A 19498-nucleotide genomic window follows, 5' to 3' on the forward strand; every position below is an offset into this window, starting at 1 on the left:
CCTACCGGAAGTGGTGACCCAAAGATTTATTCTCCTGTCACAATATCCAAAGACTGCCAACACTGCAAAAAGAAATTGACCAAAGCCTTTTCCACTGCACCAAACTTTAAACTGGAAGTAATATTATCTGATTTGTGACTGTTGAGAAAAACGGGGCTTCCCATATCACTTTCAAAATCTGGCTAAGAAAACAACAAAAATAGCAACAGGAGAAAACTTTAAGATGAGTTAGTTTTGTAACCCCTGCCATTAATAACATTGCTTGGAAACTACTGACAGAACAGTTTAACGTGATCACCAATTAATATTGAGTTTATTGTGTGGTGGATCCTGGAAATATGCATAAGTTGTTTGCTTGTTTCATTTCTCATCACAGCCAACACACATGAGGTCTCTCCTTTGCTTTCCTGTATTTCCTGCCGTCTTTGCTATTATAAGTTGTGTTGTGGGAGCTCTATTTATAGTACAAGGAAAGGAAAAAGCACTTCTCGAGGCAGGAAAACTAACCAAGGAAAGAATCAGAGGAAGTGCGGCTGCCATTTTACCAAACAATTTGGAAAGCATTGAGCTTCGAAACTCACAAGTGTTGTCATTGTTGCTAAGAATATGAACTGAGCACAATTCCTTTGTTTGTCCTCCAGAAGTATTCAAAAGGGCAGCTTGAACGAGAAGGATAACGGAATGAAGAAATCCTAATTTAATCAGTATACTAAGTAGCAGAGCAGAAAAAAATCTGGAGCAGAAAAAGGAGGTGCACAGGTAGGTAATGCACACACAGAGGTAAAGTATCCAGTCTACATTTTATTTCTAGGTTTCTTAGAGATGCAAATAAGGTTGCTTTCCTCAGATCACTGCTCCATCTCTGTCTCTATTACTTTGATTGGCTGGGTTTGATGGGAATTGTACTTTGGCATCTGAAAACTAAACGTGCTGGGGACATTGAATCTCAAGTGGAAGAAACTGGGATGCCAATATAGGTGCTGTGTCAGAATTTCTGTAGGGACAAAAGGAGACTGTAATAAATCGAAGAAAGGTGAAGTCTGACAATATCTAATGCCCGTGTTCTTGAATAACTCATGTTTACATTACAAAAAAAGTACACTTTTTGTGTTTAGTTTGTGGCAAATATCGTAGTAATTGTACAAGTGGGACATGATCTAAATGCCTGCTCTTACAAGGGCTGATCTTGCTGCTAAAAGCAGCTAGAGACCATTTAGCGACACATCTGCAAGATCTCCTGATGTCTTCTCACTTTGACTGGTCTGGGGAAACTTTGTAATTGCACTGATTTTGTTGGATTCAGAACTTTCATTAAGACACAGTAGTGACTGTGAGCATGGGCTGTGATTCACAGCATCCTATGGCCTCAGTAAATGTGTTAGCCTTTACAATGGTCCAAAACTGTTGTTGTTGTTGTTTTTGTTGTTGTTTTAGCTTTCTTGGTTTCTACTATTCTCCTGAAACATTTAGAACATAATTTGGTAGAAAAGAAACTATAAATAAACTGATGGTGATGAATACTATCAATATAGGGTAGCTGTATTTGTTTGAAGAAGCAGGGTTGAAACAATGGCAAATATGCTTAGTTTGCAGGGACAATTTATTCTTGGTGTTAGTAGAAAACATCAGCGGTATAGTTGCCTCTGGTCCGAGATCTGAAAAGTACCAGCTGCCCTCTTCGTTCTCAACTAGCACTCTAATTTCAGTGGCTAACTTAAAGATTCAGGGTGACTTCTTTCCAACCTCTTGTGTTTTGGGGGGAAGTATAATGGCAGTCACAACTGTACAATGAAAGTCCATCCTTTTTCAGTTCATTAACCTTTTTTGAGCTCCACTCCACCACTAATGTACATGCTGCCTTATCAATCCATATATTTCTTTTATTGTCCCTCTTCCTGGTCACTGCCAATCATCTGACTTCCCTCCCCCAGATAATGGGAAGATGAGAAAGCCTAGTCTAACATATTTTTAAAAACCATAAGGCTCCCTTTGGCCATATCAGGAGAAGAAGGGGACTCCAATACAGCTAGGGATGCCTATTTAAGTCAACCTTCTTCATGTACTGGGTTTAACAAGAAGGTAAAGTCACGATGAAAGAATTGTGCTCCCAGAGCATATTTCTACTATGATAAGATTAAATATAAGGCCTTCTGTCTATTCTGCTTAACGAAATACATTTTTGGAGAAGTTTTGTTTTGCCTCTAAGAAAAACAAATTTGAAGGCGTCTCTGCAAGTTAAAAGTTGAAGAGGCACATTATTGTTCAGCAGATATTTTTAAAAGTTAGAGATTACTTAGTACAAAATTACTTAGAGCCACATGAGAGTTGCATGTCCCCCTAATAACGAAATAAAAGTGTGTAAATAGGAAGTAGTATACATTAATAAGATGAGAACATGGGAATATTTGAAACTCTGCTAGATTGAGTCAAACAGTTATCTATGTTTGCAAAGTGTATACATGCAACGGGGGGCATTTTTTGTGCCTGCAAGCGCCTTCATGATAGGCTTCATATCTAATATGTTTTGATTACACTATTTTAATTTTTGAAAATAAATGAAAAGCAGACCCATTGCAAAGCAAAGTTCCAAATCATGCAGTCTCTTGTGAATACAGATGTAAAATTGATCTGAAAACACTTAAAAACTAGAACATAAACCCTGAAAGGTGTTTGTTTTTTTTTTAATTATTTTAGTGGTGGAAAGTAGCATCTGGGATTACTAAGAGAGCAGGTAGCAGGAAGTGGCCTCACCACTTTAGTTCTGGTGAAGTGAATGGTATTTTGGAGTCTGACTATATTTCCTGCAGTTATTTTTTGAAAATACTGATAACATTATAATCATATTTTGGGACTCAGATATTACGCTCTAATGGAAGAGTGCTTGGGGATGTCTTCTAGAGGTCTTTTGGATGAAATGGATTACCGCTTCCAAAATTTGCAGCCAGTTCTTCTTTCCCATAAAGCGAAGATATTAGGTTGTAGAAAGCTGATTTGTCCTTGCCTCCTGAGGTGCAGGTGTGAATAGAGAAAAACAAAAACAACTTTCTAATGGAAGCCCTCACAGACATACAGTATAGTATTGAGAAAGAACTACACAACCACAATAATGTTGTTTGTTCCAAGAATTTGGTCAGCTTGCATTCCACAAATAGTGCAGCATTCCTCAAAGACAGATCTCTGAGCTGCAGTGCTAATTGGTTTTGGAAACTTAGAGGGTTTTTAAGGCCATATGAAGGATTATATGGCAGGAGTTTGGTCAAAGTAGAACAGATTTTCTTTTTTTAAAAAAATCTCAGCCTTTGGCTGCCTTCTTCCTTGGATCCCTGCTGATGATTTTCAGCTGATGGAAGAGAAGAACTGTTGGGTTTGTTCACTCACGATGTGCGTCCTGTCTTGTGTCTGACTCATGACATTAAATGTAAGATTGCATAGGCAGTAGAACAATAAAAAAGATTCAGAGCGATCCTCAAACTATATCTAATGTTATTGCCCTTCTTGGCTGAATCATGTGGCTAAAACAGTTCTGTTCATGGCTTGCTGTTGCCATTTATTGTGTTATCTATGGGCAAAAGAGGCTTGCTTTGGCCCCAACAATCCACCCCAATACATGTTTGATGATGCAGCTTTGCCTTCCAATTGTGGTAGTGACCTGTTTCATTTGTCATTGGAAAAGCAGGATTCAGTGATGGGAGTATCTGCATAGACTACTCTACTAGAGAAACACTAATAGAGGATATGGGCATCCAGAGGCAAGGAGAACAACTGTCATCATGTGTACATTGATGTCATCACACCTTTGATATAAATTATGTCATTTGCAAATTTCATAATTTGTGCCTTGCATAATGATGTCCCATGCCTATGGTGGTAGCCAGCTACTTCATGGTAGATTGCTCTTAAATCCCTTTAAGTAGGGATTAAAACTGCCTGCACTCTATGGCCCTTAGGGATTACTTGTTGCTTCACTGAAAAAATTGAACAGCTTAATTGTGAAAACAAAAGCACATTTTTCATGATTGTTTGCATATCCATGATTCTAAACTTCTGCAATCTGGTTACATCCACACAAGGTTGTAGTGTATTCCAACTATCTACAGCTATGGGAATTGTAGTTCAATGCATCTGGTAAGTACTTGGACCAACAAAAATACATTTTAGAATAACAGGCGATATCTACTACATTCTCCTAGAACTTCTCCCTCCAGTTTACAGATCAAAAATTCATACTAGCATGAATGCCCACGTGGCACATGAACTGATGAACTCATGATGAAATTTGTATGCTTCTCCACACAGAAGTGGCTCACTCATCTAGAGTTAAGGTGGTGTGAGCCACCTTCTTCCTTCCTGTGGATATTTTTGTCCTCAATCCCACACCCTCCATCCTCTCTTTCTCTCTCCCCCTCCCTCCCTCCCCCACTCCAGCGAACACATACTTGCCAGTCTCCTTTCCTTTCAAACACTTCCTTCCTCAAGTAATGGCTGCTCAGTATTGGACAGTTGGTCCAATTCACTCTTTCAGATTTTGAAAGTGTTGATTGGGCCAGTGGAGAACAAGCTCACCATCTTTCTCAAAGGCATCCCTCCTTGGGTAGAAAGCTATGTCCAGTAGTGAGCACCGCTCTCTTCCTGTTGAGGTCCACCTTCCTCCGTCCCTTTGCCTCTGACCATGCAAGGTTTTTACTCCCTTAGTTTACTCAGAGATCTTTGGGAAAGGTTTCATTTCACTGCTCTTTGCTTCAAATTCTGTTGGTGAACAGCCTCCAACTACAGATCCAGTCTATGATTGATTCTCCATCAGCATTTCTTACCTGTTATTACATTTGGGATCCATCTTTGTGTGGCTGAAGTATAAAACCTTTCTAACTCAGTTAGAATTTCTATTTGTCTCGATCTTTATTGTCAATGCCTCACCCACATAATGGCCCAAGGAAGGCCTGTTGAATATGCCAGGTGCTGCAGCATCATAGACTTTCAGAGCTCTTTCTTTGACTTGACCTGCACAGCAATAAAGGAGAATATTTGTAGTTCATAGTTGAAATGAAGGGTCCTTGGTGCTCTCTGAACTTGCCTGTTTTCTTGCAGATGTTTCATTACCCAAACTAGGTAACAACATCAGTGCTAGTCCTGACAACCAAACAACTAAGCTCAGAGAACACCAAGGACCCCTGCTCAGCAATGCTAGTAGATGATACTACCTGAGTAATGCTGAGAGGAGATATAGTCTCCTGCTCATATGCCAAATTCTCTTGGCCAGTTTACGTGACTGGCAGGAGGAATACTCTTATCACCATACCCCACTGTGTCCCAGTCATGCTTTATCTTCTGAGAGTGGATTTGGAGTCTACTGTAAGGAAAACAGAAATGGATAGGGAGAGATCTGTGGGGGGGTTCTTAAAGGACTCTTACCCAAAGAACTCTAGCCTCTTGGGATATCAGTATTGTATTTATGTAGCTATTAGCAACAGTAATACAAACATTTCACACATTTTCTTAATAAAATGCAGTATCCTTCCCCTGGAGTGGGGTGGGAATGGAGATTTTGCAGTATCCTTCCCCTGCCACACCCACCAAGCCATGCCCACCAAGCCACCCCCACAGAACCGGTAGTAAAAAATCGGTACTGCTGATCTATAGACATGTTTCTCTTTTTTTCCAGGTACATAGCAATGTGGAACCATGATTAGATGGTGCAGGGCTATACAAATAGTGAAAACAGAAAGTATAGCTATCTCTGTACTTGCAAGCGTGGATGGGATTCTTTTCCTTTTCCAGTATTTACCTCACACTTTCAATCTGATTACATGGAGCCCATCATAGAAGCTATACAGTAATAGAGGAACAATGTGGAAGGAAGGGAGAAGGGAGAAGCTGCTGCTGACTATCTTCTTCCCCCACTGCGATTCCTAAGTAAATTGCTTCCTCGGGCAGCAGCTGAGTAATCAGCTCCCTTCTCCTCCTCTAACCAATTGGATCACCTGGAATCAAGGAAAAGGAGGGGGCAATCAAGTGATGGCATTTTCAGAAGTCCTGGCAGCTTCTCTAGGGCTCAGTTCTCCTGAGTTCCTCATGGGGTAAGGAAAAAGTATCCATGCGGCCCTCCCTCTGCCCTCAATTTCTGCCACCTGCAGGAGTGGCTTGGCAGAACATTAGAGGGCCCATCTGAGAAGTTTGCCGTGGGTTCCCAAAAGTCTTACTTTAAACTCTGGAGAGTTTGGTAGTAAAAATATGGATATGTGATTATTTCACCATTATGGCTGTTGAAAGACCCTTAGATGTAACAAGAGAAGAATGTGTTTGGAGGCAAGAGGTTTCCTTCATAGCAACTGTTCAGAGGTGTGAGTTGTTTTGCAAACTGTTTAAACAAATGCACACAAGTTGCAAATGTGCAATCCTCAATATTCCAACATTCCCAGAAAAACTGCTGAATTCTTAGTTTACTGTTAGAAGTTTCTGGATCTGGTCATAATCCAGTCCTATTCTAAGCAAGGTTCATGTGCCCTCTACTTTGTATTTTAATAGTGTTTTTTTTTATCTACAACTGCATATAAACAAGATAAAGTAAAATAATTCATACTCTACAATAGATGTAGCGAATGGGGGATTACTAGAAATGATTTTATCTCCCATTTATTTGGAGAACAGATTAAGGAGTTTTTGTTGCTCCAAGATTTGTTTGGGGGTCAGGATGTTTACAAGGTGATAACTCTTGTACTTTCTCTTTGTCAACTACAGCTAAACTTTTATTGGCTTCCTATATGGTGCTGCCTGCTAGAAACATGAGAATTAAGATGATTGCCTTACAGAAATTACAGTAATCATGATTGGTATCAAATTTTTCATGAGGAATTGAGGTTGGGAAACAATATGATGTGGAGATGAGCTAAGAAACCCGGGTTCAAGTCCACTTTCAGCTAGGGAATCTCATTGAGTCATCTTGAGTGAATCTTTGTCTCTCAACTCAATATTTTTTGTGGGCAGCGTCATCTGCAAAGAAACTCTTCAGGGAAAATAATGAAAGCAGGATTTGCCATTGTGATGCACACACTGCCCCTACGTTGTGACATTGCATGCATGTATAAAAGTTTGTGTTGCTATGTTGTAACACTATTGTTATGGTTTTGATAAAAGTGCCAATCCTGTGATGTAGAGAGTAAACAAGGTTGAGAGCTTGAAAGAAATATGCAAGAACTGTTAGGTCAGCAAAAGCGACAAAAATATTTTGAAGGCCAGAACAGTGAGTTAACATTTGGAAGCAGCTCAGGCAGATGCCTCCCAGAGGAGGAGGAGGAGGAGGAGGGCTTACAAGATTCTGTTATTACAGCCATTCTCAGTTACAGCCTTCTTGTGGAATTGAATTTCTTTCTGATCTACCTAGTGGAGTTGACATCAGCATAGCTCTATTTGATGGTTCTTTGGAAAAAAAGTATTATTTTATGCTATCTTGAACTCCTAACCATCTAACAAGATTAGCAAATATTTTATTGTTTCTCTAGACTTAGTTCCATAGATATGCATGCACACCCATCCTTGATAATATGGTGTTCCACATCTTCACATTCATGCCTTTGTTTTTTGTGGAGTCCGCATGTTATCTCTGCTTACAGTGTGAGCCCTGCAAGACATTTTTCTGCTGCCATATCTAGAAAAGGCTTTTCTTTCCATCATGTCCTCCAGATGCCTTTAAGCTCAACCACTTCACATGAGAGCTACTTGTTTATTTATAGCCGGCTTTTAATCACACTTGGATATTTTTAAAATGTCTTGCCTGGTGATATCGGAATTGCTTTCATTCATATATTCGCTTAAATCTCATTGTTTGTCCAGCAACAGCAGAACCAGAAAGGTATTGCATAGCAGTAACTCCAGCAGCCACTTTCTTCTGGAAGCCCTCTTAGGAGAAAATCCTAAAGATAAACAATAAAAGCCTACAGGATATGATTAGAGCACAAGCATGTTCTTTGAAAAACTCATGCCACACTTTTCCCCAATTCACTGCCCTTAAGTTGTGTAGGGCTGTAAATGCTATCAACCTTAGCCAGCAGGACTACTGACATGCTAGCTGGCAACATGGACATTGTAGCCCAACATTGGGAGGGTATCAGAGTGGATGAGACTAATCAACACACACTTTCCACTGTTCAAATCAGGCTGATCTTGGGCTTTTGCACAGTCTCATTGCACTGAGGCATATGCATGGATCGGATCAGGGACAATGTGCATTAAAGAAGGACCGTTTAGCCTTGTCAGAGATAAGGAACTGTGGTTGTAGAATTCATAGAAGATAAATTGAGAGTAATGGAATAAATGAAGAATTCAACTATATGAATATTTTTGGCCCCACTGTATTTTGCAACATCCTTTTCCCCCACCAGCGCCTCCTGAACAGAGTGGAATGAAATGGGAGAGGGCTACTGGGGAGAAGAGACTGACCCACTGGGCATTATCAGAGATGGGCTTCAAAACTTTCAGCAATGGGTTCTCTGCCCGGTTGCTGGGTGGGCGTGGCCATGGTAGGTATGGCCTAGTCGGCCTCCTGCACCATGGGGGGGGGGCATTTTCACCTTCCCCAGCTCTGGAGACTTTCCTCAAGCCTCTGGGAGGATGAAAACTGCCTCCCCTGGGCTCCAGAGCAGTGGTGGGTCCCTCCCGGTTCGGCTCGGTTCGGCCGAGACAGTAATGGTGACGATATGATGTCACCAAACCATTTCGCTTTGTTTGGGAGCCGGGCCCTGCCGCTCCCCCCGTGTTATTCTTACCTTTTATTTGGCCCCACCCCCAATCTATTGCTGCCGCCCGAGTCCTGGCTGATCGGCTAGAAGGAAAAAAACTGTTTAAACTCTTGCCGCGGGGCTTCAAAGGGCTGCCCTACAGCTGATCAGTGTTAAAAGGCAGTGTGGTGGTAGACCGGTGCCTCCAAAAACGAATGAGTAGACCAGTGCCTCCAAAAGCAAATGGGTAGACCTGTGCCTCCAAAAACGAATGAGTAGACCAGTACAGCTCTGCAAGCAGTTAAAAGCCTGGTAGACCAGTACCTCTGCTAAATCCTAAAGAATTGTCACATGACCATCAATCCACACCCACAAAATAAGCCACGCCCACAAAACCGGTAGTAAAAAAATTTAGAACCCACCCCTGCTCCAGAGGCCCTCCGGAGCTTCTGGGAAGCCCATTTTTCCCCTGCTCTGAGCCTCATCACGGGCCCTGCACGTACCTCACATCCAAAATGGGCCACATGGAGACTCCTGGGAGGGGCGGGGTGGGCAGGGCCAGCCAGAGGTGGGATTTGGAGATTCTCCGAACTGTCTATAATGTTAGCTATGGGTTCTCCCGAACCCAGCCGAACCTGTAGCAGCCCACCCCCGGGCATTATCATCATCATCAGTTAACTTTCTCAATTAAATTTAAATTTATTAAACTTAAAATAGATTCCTCTCTCACACCACTTCATGTTGCCCTGGAGAAACATTTGGAAGGTACCTCAACATGCTGCTTCAGCAGATAGAAGGGAGCCTACAGAAGGTTTATTTTGGAAACATCCTTAAATTTCTGTCTTTGAATCCAGGCAAAACATTTTAGAATGCTTTTCAAGTGAAATCCAGGGACAGATGTGGAAAAAACTTACTCAGAAATCTCCTAAGGCATTCTAGTGTAAAAGACCTATAAAACTCTTAAAAGGTTAGTGAAGCTTCTTCACACTCTTTCAAAAGGATGTCAATTTGGATTATCTAGGGAAATAGAGGGTGGGGTGGAGGGTTATTTTGGGAAAGGTAAGATTAAGCAAAGATCAAGCAATGAATTAAATCCTATCAAGGTTAAACATCAAGGAAACAGAATGCCCACCAAATATTTGTTTGCATTTCTTCTTCTTTTCTTTGGGTGCAGCCAGGCAGCATTAGAATGCTACTTTCCAATCTCTGAGGTGATGGGAAAGTATGTTGACATAAATTATGTTGCCCTCATTTCTGATCCTTATTCTGCCTCAGTGATATGTTTTACGTTAAGAAAATTGATTGATAGAGTCTTCTAGCCTCACTTCTCCTCCTGCTGAGCACACCCTGATGGTGGGGGGAAAGAAGCAGCAATTGCTATTTATTTATTTGTTTGTTTGTTTGTTTGTTTATTTATTTATTTATTTATTTATTTATTTATGTATTTATGTATTTATTTATTTATTTATTTATTTATTTATTGGTTCGATTTATATGCCACCCTTCTCCAGAGACTCAGGGGGGCTTACGATGCGTTAAGCAATAGCCTTCATACTTTTCTATATACCTGCTTAGCAGGGCTTTCGGGGGGCCCTAAGCAGTGTTTTGTTTTTGTTTTTTTATACAAAGTCAGCTTATTGCCCCCACAATCCGGGTCCTCATTTTACCTACCTCGAAAGGATGGAAGGCTGAGTCAACCTTGAACCTGGTGAGATTCGAACTTGCAGTAATTGCAGGCAGCTGGTGTTACTTAACAGTACTTTAATCTGCTACGCCACCAAGGCTGTCCTTAATATGTGAAGAGGCAAAGGTCAGCAAATGCAGGTGGGTTAGAACAACTAGTTTATCCCAAAGGTACTTTTTCAAGAGTCAGGTGGACCTTGTTTTTCCTTGAAGATGTTTTGCTTCTCATACAAGAAGCTTCTTCAGAACTGAAGAAGCTTTTTGGATAAGAAGTGAAACTTCTTCAAGAGAAAACAAAGTCCAGTTGCCTCTTGAAAAGCACCTTTGGGACAACTATGACCTGGATGACTGAGAATCTCCATAGAGAACAACTAGTTTAGCTGCCTGTTATTTTGCCTAACCAAGAGGCTGTACATGCAGAAGTGGACTTCAGTGCTCTTCTGAAAGAGTGCTAAGAGTCCAAAAATAGTTCAGTTCACAAGTCACAGAGGGTGAGGAGATGACTGATCATGAGTGAGCTCCACTTTTGACTGATCCTACCACAAGACTGGCAATGCTGGTAGTAAGTGACAACTACCAGCAATGGGCCATGAGCACTCAGAGGTAGTCTATGGAGCAGACAAAGCAATAGAAATATGACAAGTCTAGCCATACTAGACAGCCTGGATAGCTCAACAGACAGAGCACTGTAATTTAACACCAGCTGTCTGCAATTAAAGTAAGATCGAATCTCGCCAGGCTCAAGGTTGACTCAGCCTTCCATCCTTTCTAAGGTGGGTAAATTGAGGACCCAGTTTGTGGGGGCAATAAGATGACTTTGTATAAATATACAAAAAGTATGAAGGCTATTGCTTAACGCACTGTAAGCCGCCCTGAGTCTCCGGAGAAGGGCGGCATATAAATCAAATTTTTAAAAAAAACATGTTGGCAGAAGCAGCAGAAAACTTGCAGTATACTCATTGATGACACAATCAGTAACACCAGCAGTACTTGAGAGTAGTTGTCTAGCTTTTCAACTCATATTTGCCCTGAGCAATAGTGGTGCAGTGGTTAAAACTCTGCCCACAGCCTGGAGTTCAATCCTGACAAGGCTCAAAGTTGACTCAGCCTTCCATCCTTCCAAGATCTGTAAAATGAGGACTCAGATTGTTGGGGGCAATATGCTGATGTTGTAAACTGCCCAGAAAGTGCTGTAAAGCACTATGGAGCAGTATATGACTCCAAGTGTTATTGCTGAATTTAGTAATAAGAATACTAAAATATCCAGCAGTCTTCAAAAGACCATCATTAAACCTGTGCATATAAGAAGCCCATGTATGATTTGATCTGGCATTATGTCAACAGATGCTTCTGAAAAAGCCAAGCATTTGGTGTCTTCAACAGCTGAAGCCAAAATGGCTGGAGGGGGGGTGGGCGGTAACTAATCGTTGGAGAGGGAGGGGAGGAAACCCATTGAAATAGGCAATAGAATAGGCAATAGAATTTAAGAGCCTTGGTGGCGCAGCAGACTAAAGTCCTGTTAAGTAGCACCAGCTGCCTGCAATTACTGCAAGTTCAAATCTCACCAGGCTCAAGGTTGACTCAGCCTTCCATCCTTTTGAGGTAGGTAAAATGAGGACCCGGATTGTGGGGGCAATAAGCTGACTTTGAATAAAAAAGAATACTGCTTAGGGAAGGCCAAAAGCCCTATTAAGCAGGTATATACAAAAGTATGAAGGCTATTGCTTAACGCATTGTAAGCCGCCCTGAGTCTCCAGAGAAGGGCGGCATATAAATCGAACCAATAAATAAATAAATAAAGAATAAAGAACTAAAATAGGCAATAAAAACGGGGCAGATACCAACCCCTAACCATGTTACCCTAACCATCACATAGCTCAGTGGTTCTCAACCTGTGGGTCGGGACCCCTTTGGGGGTCAAACGACCCTTTCACAGGGGTCGCCTAAGTCCATCGGAAAACACATAATTTCAATGGTTTTAGGAATAATTTTATGGTTGGGGGTCACCACAACATGAGGAACTGTATTAAAGGGTTGCGGCATTAGGAAGGTTGAGACCCACTGACATAGCTAAAGAAACATAATAAATCACATCCATTGTAAAAACTGTGTGAGAAGGAAATGAGAAACACTAAAGTTGTAATAGCAAAAAGAAAAATACGCTGCCTCTACAATGCATTCACTCTTTTCCACTTTACCTAATCTACACACACACACACACACACACACACACACACACACACACACACACACACACACGTATTTAAAGTTACCAAGGAGGGAGAATTACATGAAAAGGGAAAGGATTTCATTTTTCCTTTATATGATAAATCTATGTTGTAATTCTTTGTGGGCTTATAGTCTAGTCTTTAACTGAGTCCTCATCACTGTCAAATTACATTTTATAATGTTGCACATGTTGCCTTTCTTTCCCTTAGATTCAGAACCACATTAGTAAGTTACATAATTCACTTGCTCCCCATTTCTCCTTTAATGTGGACAGCAGAAAGAGTTTGATATTTTATTTTATTTTTTGCCAACCACATCTGAACCCAAACCTCAGGCCTTGGTTTATGACTATCTTCCTGAATCTAACCCTAGAGAAAGTTAACTCAGTGCCTTTACTAAGTTACTACTGAATGTGAAATGGGCAGCTATACAAATGTAATTAAAAAGGTAGATTACATATATGCATGCATGCATGCGTACATACGTACATACGTACATTCATACATACCACTTCTACTCAACTTGACAAAACAGTAATTAATCAAAAATGGAGCAAAAGTTTCTATACTCCTTTTCTCAACCATGACTGACTATGTGTGAGCCAATTTTGGTCAGCTCTCAAGCAAACATGGCATAAAATGGTATTTAACCAGGGGTGGGTTCTAAAATTTTTTACTACCGGTTCTGTGGGCGTGGCTTATTTTGTGGGTGTGGCTTGGAGGTCATGTGACTAGGTGGGGCATGGCTAGCTGGTCAGTCATTTCTGGAAGGTCCTCGCACTTACGACCCAACTCATTTGTTTGCTTTTAACACTGATCAGCTGTAGGACGGCCCTTTGAAGCCCCGTGGCAAGAGTTTAAACAGTTTTTTTCCCTCTAGTCATCAGCTGGGACTCAGGAGGCAGCAATAAATTGGGGGTGGGACCAAATAAAAGGTAAGAATAAAGTGGGGGGTGGGGGGGTGGGAGGGCGGGTGGGGGAACTGGTTTGGTGACATCATATCATCACCGCTACTGGCTCGGCCGAACCGGACCGAACCGGGAGGAACCCACTACTGTATTTACCCACATCTGAACTCAAAAAATGCGACTAATTTTTGCTATAGTTGATTTACAATAGGCTAGCCTCAGGCTATGGTTTATTACTATCTTCCTGAATCTAACTATAGAGCAAGTAAACTCAGTGCCTTTACTAAGCTTCTACTGAATATGAGATGGGCAGCTATACAAATTAGCACGAGGTGCATATAATAAAGTTAGTAGGTAAAAGCAGGGCCAATTTGAAATTCAGATCACCAAGGTCCACTCTCAACGGCAAGTCTGTGTAGCAAGATGTCATCAAGGTGCTAACAGAGATTAAAGATTCTGAGTTGTCATAGCAAATGGAGGGATCAAAGGAAGCACATTCAAGGCCAGTCTCAGCTTCTTACGAAAGTTGTCCTAGCATGTGAATATTCTCTCTCCCTCCCTCCCTCCCTCCCTCCATCCCTCCCTCTATCCCTCCCTCTTTTTCTCTCCCTTTCTCCCTCTCCCTTTCTTTCTCCCACTCTCTTACCCTCTTTCTCTCTCCTTCTTTTTATCTCCTTTTCTCCCTCTCCCTGTCTCTCTCTTTCCACTTAGCACAGTCAGGGCTGCAGCAGCTGATTATCCTAATTATTCTTACTCTTACTCCAGAGGAATAAAAATACAAATCCTGCTATTTGGGGTGGGGAGACAACAGCACAATAAACAACTAATCCCAAGGTGTAGCTGTGAGCAATTTGGGTATTTCTCTGGCTTTACATTCAGTGTCATTGACATTCAGACAGATTTAAAGACTTTGCTTATCCACGAAGCCTGATTCCAGCATTACTTTTTTCAAGCTCGCCCCAACATTTGAAGGAAGCCTTTTCAACTCTGCTATGCTCTGCTTCTCCTCTTTGGACAAAGATACTGTATATCCTTACAAGGAATGTTTATCTCTAGTGTTTATCGACTGACCTCTCGCCCAAGAAAATATCTTCAAAGAGGCAGCAACTACAGAAGACAATACTAACATCAGAGGTGATAAGAGCACAGATAAGTGAGATTCCAGTTGTTAGGATGTTCTGTGCTCTTTGGGGATAATTTGTGCACTCAGAAGTGTGAATGACACTACAGTGAAAATGTGCCAGAACAACAATTTACAAAAATAAAATAGTTTGTTGAATAATCCATAGCGGTCTGGTACAGACACAATGAGGGTGCTAATGCTAAACTATTCTGGGGGTGATTGTTAAACCATATCACAGATTGGTGTCTGATGTTGAGGTAAACCATGTAATAATATGGAATTAAATTTAAATATTAAATTTGAAAAGAAATATTCCATCTTTACCGTATGTTGTTACTTCCTTTCCCCCCCCCCCCCCAGTTAGAACAGATGGAGGAACTAACACAGTTAAGGTCAAACTGAAAGAAACGCTGGGAGGGATTCTTGATATTTGAATGAGAAATCAAAGGGTGGGAATGTCCTTCCCAAAGAAGAATGATCAGAATACATTGTAGGCCTCTTCAACCTTGACCCAGGCTTGGCACTACTTTCTGCCTGTGTGCTTTCAAAACAGCCAGTATATATGGAAGCTTCTATAAATTGTTGCTGTTTCTGCACAGTAGAGGAACTAAGAGATAATGCTGCAGTTTACACAGTTGGTTGTTGCCACGTAGGCTGGATTATTCCAGCTAGTCTACCATAATAGTAGTTAAAAGAGTTCTCCCATGTTGACAGCCTTCTGATATGTTGGATTATAACATCAATCACCTCAGTCAACATAATTTTTGTCTGAATGTGTTGATTAATAGGTGACATCATCCCAATTAGTACTGCTATCATTTAGGATGATAGGAGCTGGAATCCAACATTTCTGGATTTGGAAGGCAATGGTTGGGGAAGTTGAGGTGAACATACTGGCTTTGAAAAAAGGAAACTCAGGACCAAATTGCTATTTTACTCACAAAGCCTGTGTCACGTGTGCTTTAACATACTTCAAAAGGTGTTATTGTTGAAGATAGCATGAGATAAGTTTATTTTGCTGTGCTGAGCTCTTAGGTAGAAGATGGGTGTGATACAAATGTGATAAAACAAATTCTTTGGCTTTTTTTCCTCTTTCACCCTCATATTTCTTGCAAATACTTTTAAGCTTACTATCAATGAGTCTTTTTATGTTTTCTTCAGTAACTGTTAGTAGGATATATAACTCAAGCTGCCTTTGTTATTTACTTAAGAATTTGGAGTGGACAGTCCCTCAGCTAGTGGAAGAATTAACTGAAAAATAAATAGGTCAGCTGTATTTGAGATTATGAAATATTTGAGATAAATTTAACTCGGCTCAGCACTAAACTTACTGAGTTTCTTCCAAAAGCGTCTTCATCTCTGGCTATTTAATGGCAGGTCCAGAAGGTTTTGAGATTTCATTGGTTCCTTGTATTCATTCATCAAGATATGATACTTTCCCCCATATATCAGCCTCCTCTGACTGAGGAGTTTCCAGATTTCCTGAATCCAAATTGTATCATCTCCAGCTAGCAGATCCACTCGCTTAGACCTGATTCAAGTTGTAGTACGCTCTATAGGGAGAAGTATTATGACTTCTGTCCATAAATTCCATAGCCAAAATGGTTCCAGGACCTCACCATTCAGTTCATAAAATGTCCGATTTTGTAATGATTCCTTACTCCTTTTGCATCACAAAAAGTATTTTTCCTCCCACCCTATGTTTATACTTTATTTCTCAATATATCCCTGACTATACCCAGAATCCTCAGCTATTGTGAAGGATTTCTCCCTCTCCTTCATGGAAATGGATCTTTTGGATCTCGCAGAGTTCCATTTCTTTCATCATTCTTTTGCCTTTCTCTGTTGTCATTTTGAATCAAGGCAGTCATGTCTAAAACAAGGAAACAAAAAGGGTACAGGCATATATCATAGGTGCATCTATTTATTTATGTGTATAAATCTAAAATCCATAATCTAAGCCAGGGGTCTCCAACCTTGGCAACTTTAAGACTTGTGGATTTCAGCTCCCAGAAAAGCAAAGCTGGCTGAGGAATTCTGGGAGTTGAAGTCCACAAGTCTTAAAGTTGCCAAGTTTAGAGACCCCTGATCTAGGCTGCAAACATTTGGATGACCACCAGGAAATGGTAACTATTTGCTGCTATCTTTGTCTGGTAGCCGTGTACTTGGGAGTAATGTCTATAAATAGAAATGCAATACACTTTACTAAAGCAATGAAAACTGTGACCAGAGGCTCAGAGAAATGCTTGATTTGGGCCTGACTTACCTCTGCTGTTCTTCCTACTGGTGGAACTTAATGTGTAAAAGGTTACATAGCCAATAGTGAAATCCAATTTTTTTTTACTACCAGTTCTGTGGGCATGGCGTGGCGGCCGTGGTGTGGCGTGGTCGGCGTGGCTTGGTGGGCGTGGCAGGGGAAGGATACTACAAAATCCCCATTCCTACCCCACTCTTGGGAAAGGAGACTGCAAAATCCCCATTCCCACCCCACTCCTGGGGGAAAGATACTGCAAAATCTCCATTCCCAGCCCACTCCTGGGGGAAGGATACTGCAAAATCTCCATTCCTGGGGGAAGGATTCTGCAAAATCTCTATTCCCTCCCCACTCTGGGGCCAGCCAGAGGTGGTATTTGCTGGTTCTCTGAACTACTGAAAATTTCCACTACCGGTTCTCCAGAACCTGTCAGAACCTGCTGGATTTCACCTCTGTACGTAGCCCTTCAAAGTCTTACACATAGAAGACTATCCTCTATAAAGGTAACCTACCTTTTCTGTCTTCATCCCACATTGTTGCTTTTGCCTCTCCAATTCTTTTCAGCTTGGGAAAATGATGGATGGGATGCTTTTTTCACCAATCCACCTGAGAGTTCTTAGCATCTTCAGTGAGACTGAGGCTAACAATGGACATGAGCAAAATTTGTGTGTCTGTAGATGTTAGAGATGTTCATTTTGCCTTAAAAATGCAAAAATATTCTGCATCCTGGATCCCTTTGGAGGAAAAAAAAGAATTTCAGGGTAAATCTGATTCTTATGGCATCTGAATTTTCCAAATTCAGCTTAATTGCAGAATTTATAACTGTAGAAATGAAACCTAATTTTCTACTTCAATATTGTTTTCCTCCTCTTCCTTCCTTCTTTCTTTTCTTCTTGATTCTTTATCTTCAGGCCTGCGGGAAAACTTGAAAGACTATAATCTATTTTGTGGCATGCATGTTGATCTTGATAAAGGCATTGTCCAACTGATGATTGTCAGGTGTTTTCTATCAGCACCTATGTGTCATCTGCATTTTTTGATGGAGAATAAAATAAAATGTCCTAAGAAGTCATCATGGTAAATGTTCAGCTAGAGGGATGGGTGCAATTTATCAAGCACATATATTTTTCATGAAGAAATTTGTTCATTAAACAAAGCCAAAATTACTTCTAAAGAAGACTACTACAGGTTGAGTAATAAATTCCATTATTTTTGTTGTTAGCCTGAAGATAAGCTTTCTGAAGTATCCTGAAATTTTCTAGATTTGGAAGTACCAAATACTACTGATTTCGGCAAGACCAGATTAAGAGATTGGGGGGCATATGTGGGGACCTCTGCCAATAAAACAGTATTGTTAAATTATGTGATGGCGATAGCACTTAGACTTATATACCCCTTCACAGTGCTTTACAGCCCTCTCTAACATATTGCCCCCAACAATCTGGGTCCTCATTTTACCCACCTCAGAAGGATGGAAGGCTGAGTCTGGTGAGATTCGAACTGACAAATTGCAGGCAGCCATCAGTCAGTAGAAGTAGACTGCAATACTGCACTCTAACCACAGTGCCACTGCAGCTCCTGATAGCATTGTTATATAGAAAATCCATTTCATATAGTAGTCTAGAAAACGAGAAACAGTTCTGGTCCTATGTGAGGCATAAAGATAGTTGTGTGATTATGGAACTCTCTTTCATCCCTAGGAGGAAACAATGGCAAGCCACTTCTGATAATGTTACCAAGAAAACTTAATGGATTTGTTCATGTTTTCACTAAGATTTCAGACTGATTCATGAGGCAATGGTGGTAACAGTTCCTATAGTGCATTATGATGCCAACTAGCTTCTCATCTATTCTGTTTGCAAACTTTAATATAGGTACAATATATAGGATGCAAAATATGGACACAATTTTCTCATATCAAAGTAATTGGAAAAACAATCTTACTTATTTTAGGTATTTGTCCATTTAACAAAATTAACCTGGGTTTCCATACTTCTGGCAGAAAGTAAGCAAATCTAACAAACATAATGAAATAATAGCACATTTTGAAACCACAATACATAGAACAGATTTCAGAAAGGAAAATGGAAATGGAAATTGAAACCAAAATGCCGAAGACTTTTTTTCCCCTCTGAATATCAGATCTGTAAAGGCTCCAAATTCAAAATGCAGATTTTTCTATGAGCACTCTGGAAAAAGGCTATCTTTTCTCACTCCTAATTAGGAAGTGAAACCATTCAAAAATGGTATTTCCCCGGGGCTCATAATAGTACATTTTAAATACAATAGGAACATGTTTGGATAGATCTGCATAGATGTTAAGAAGATTGTTATCTACAAGAGCCATTTGGGTGCAGAAATTAAATAAATATCTACCATATTTTCTATGCAAAGGACCATCACTGTCTGTACTGTAGCCTTCTGAGCTTCTTTAGCATTTCTAACCTGTAAATACAGTTATTCACCTGGCCTTGGGGTGCAGGAAGTTAGCACCCACTCCTCTCCTAGAAGAATGAAATATTCTAGGAAATATTAAAAAGGTAGAATATTATACCTCCCTGGATGAGAAAAGGAGAAACATGGTCTTGGAA

At 40.7% G+C, this 19498-nt stretch overlaps 1 protein-coding gene across 2 annotated transcripts in view; it reads left to right on the forward strand.

Annotated features, from left to right (window-relative positions):
• Positions 1–318: 318 nt before the first annotated feature.
• RASGRP3 (RAS guanyl releasing protein 3) overlaps positions 319–19498 on the forward strand; it is a 59230-nt gene continuing 40050 nt past the window's right edge. The window contains exon 1 of one of the 2 annotated variants that reach the window (XM_034428122.3): positions 319–759. The gene's annotated coding sequence lies outside the window, so the exon portion shown is untranslated. The remainder of the gene's footprint in view (positions 760–19498) is intronic. The other variant, XM_087883055.1, reaches the window with a different exon arrangement.

The sequence above is a fragment of the Pantherophis guttatus genome, chromosome 1 (genome assembly GCF_059756535.1).
Source record: "Pantherophis guttatus breed Tessera chromosome 1, ASM5975653v1, whole genome shotgun sequence".
In the NCBI taxonomy this organism is placed as follows: Eukaryota; Metazoa; Chordata; class Lepidosauria; order Squamata; family Colubridae; genus Pantherophis; species Pantherophis guttatus.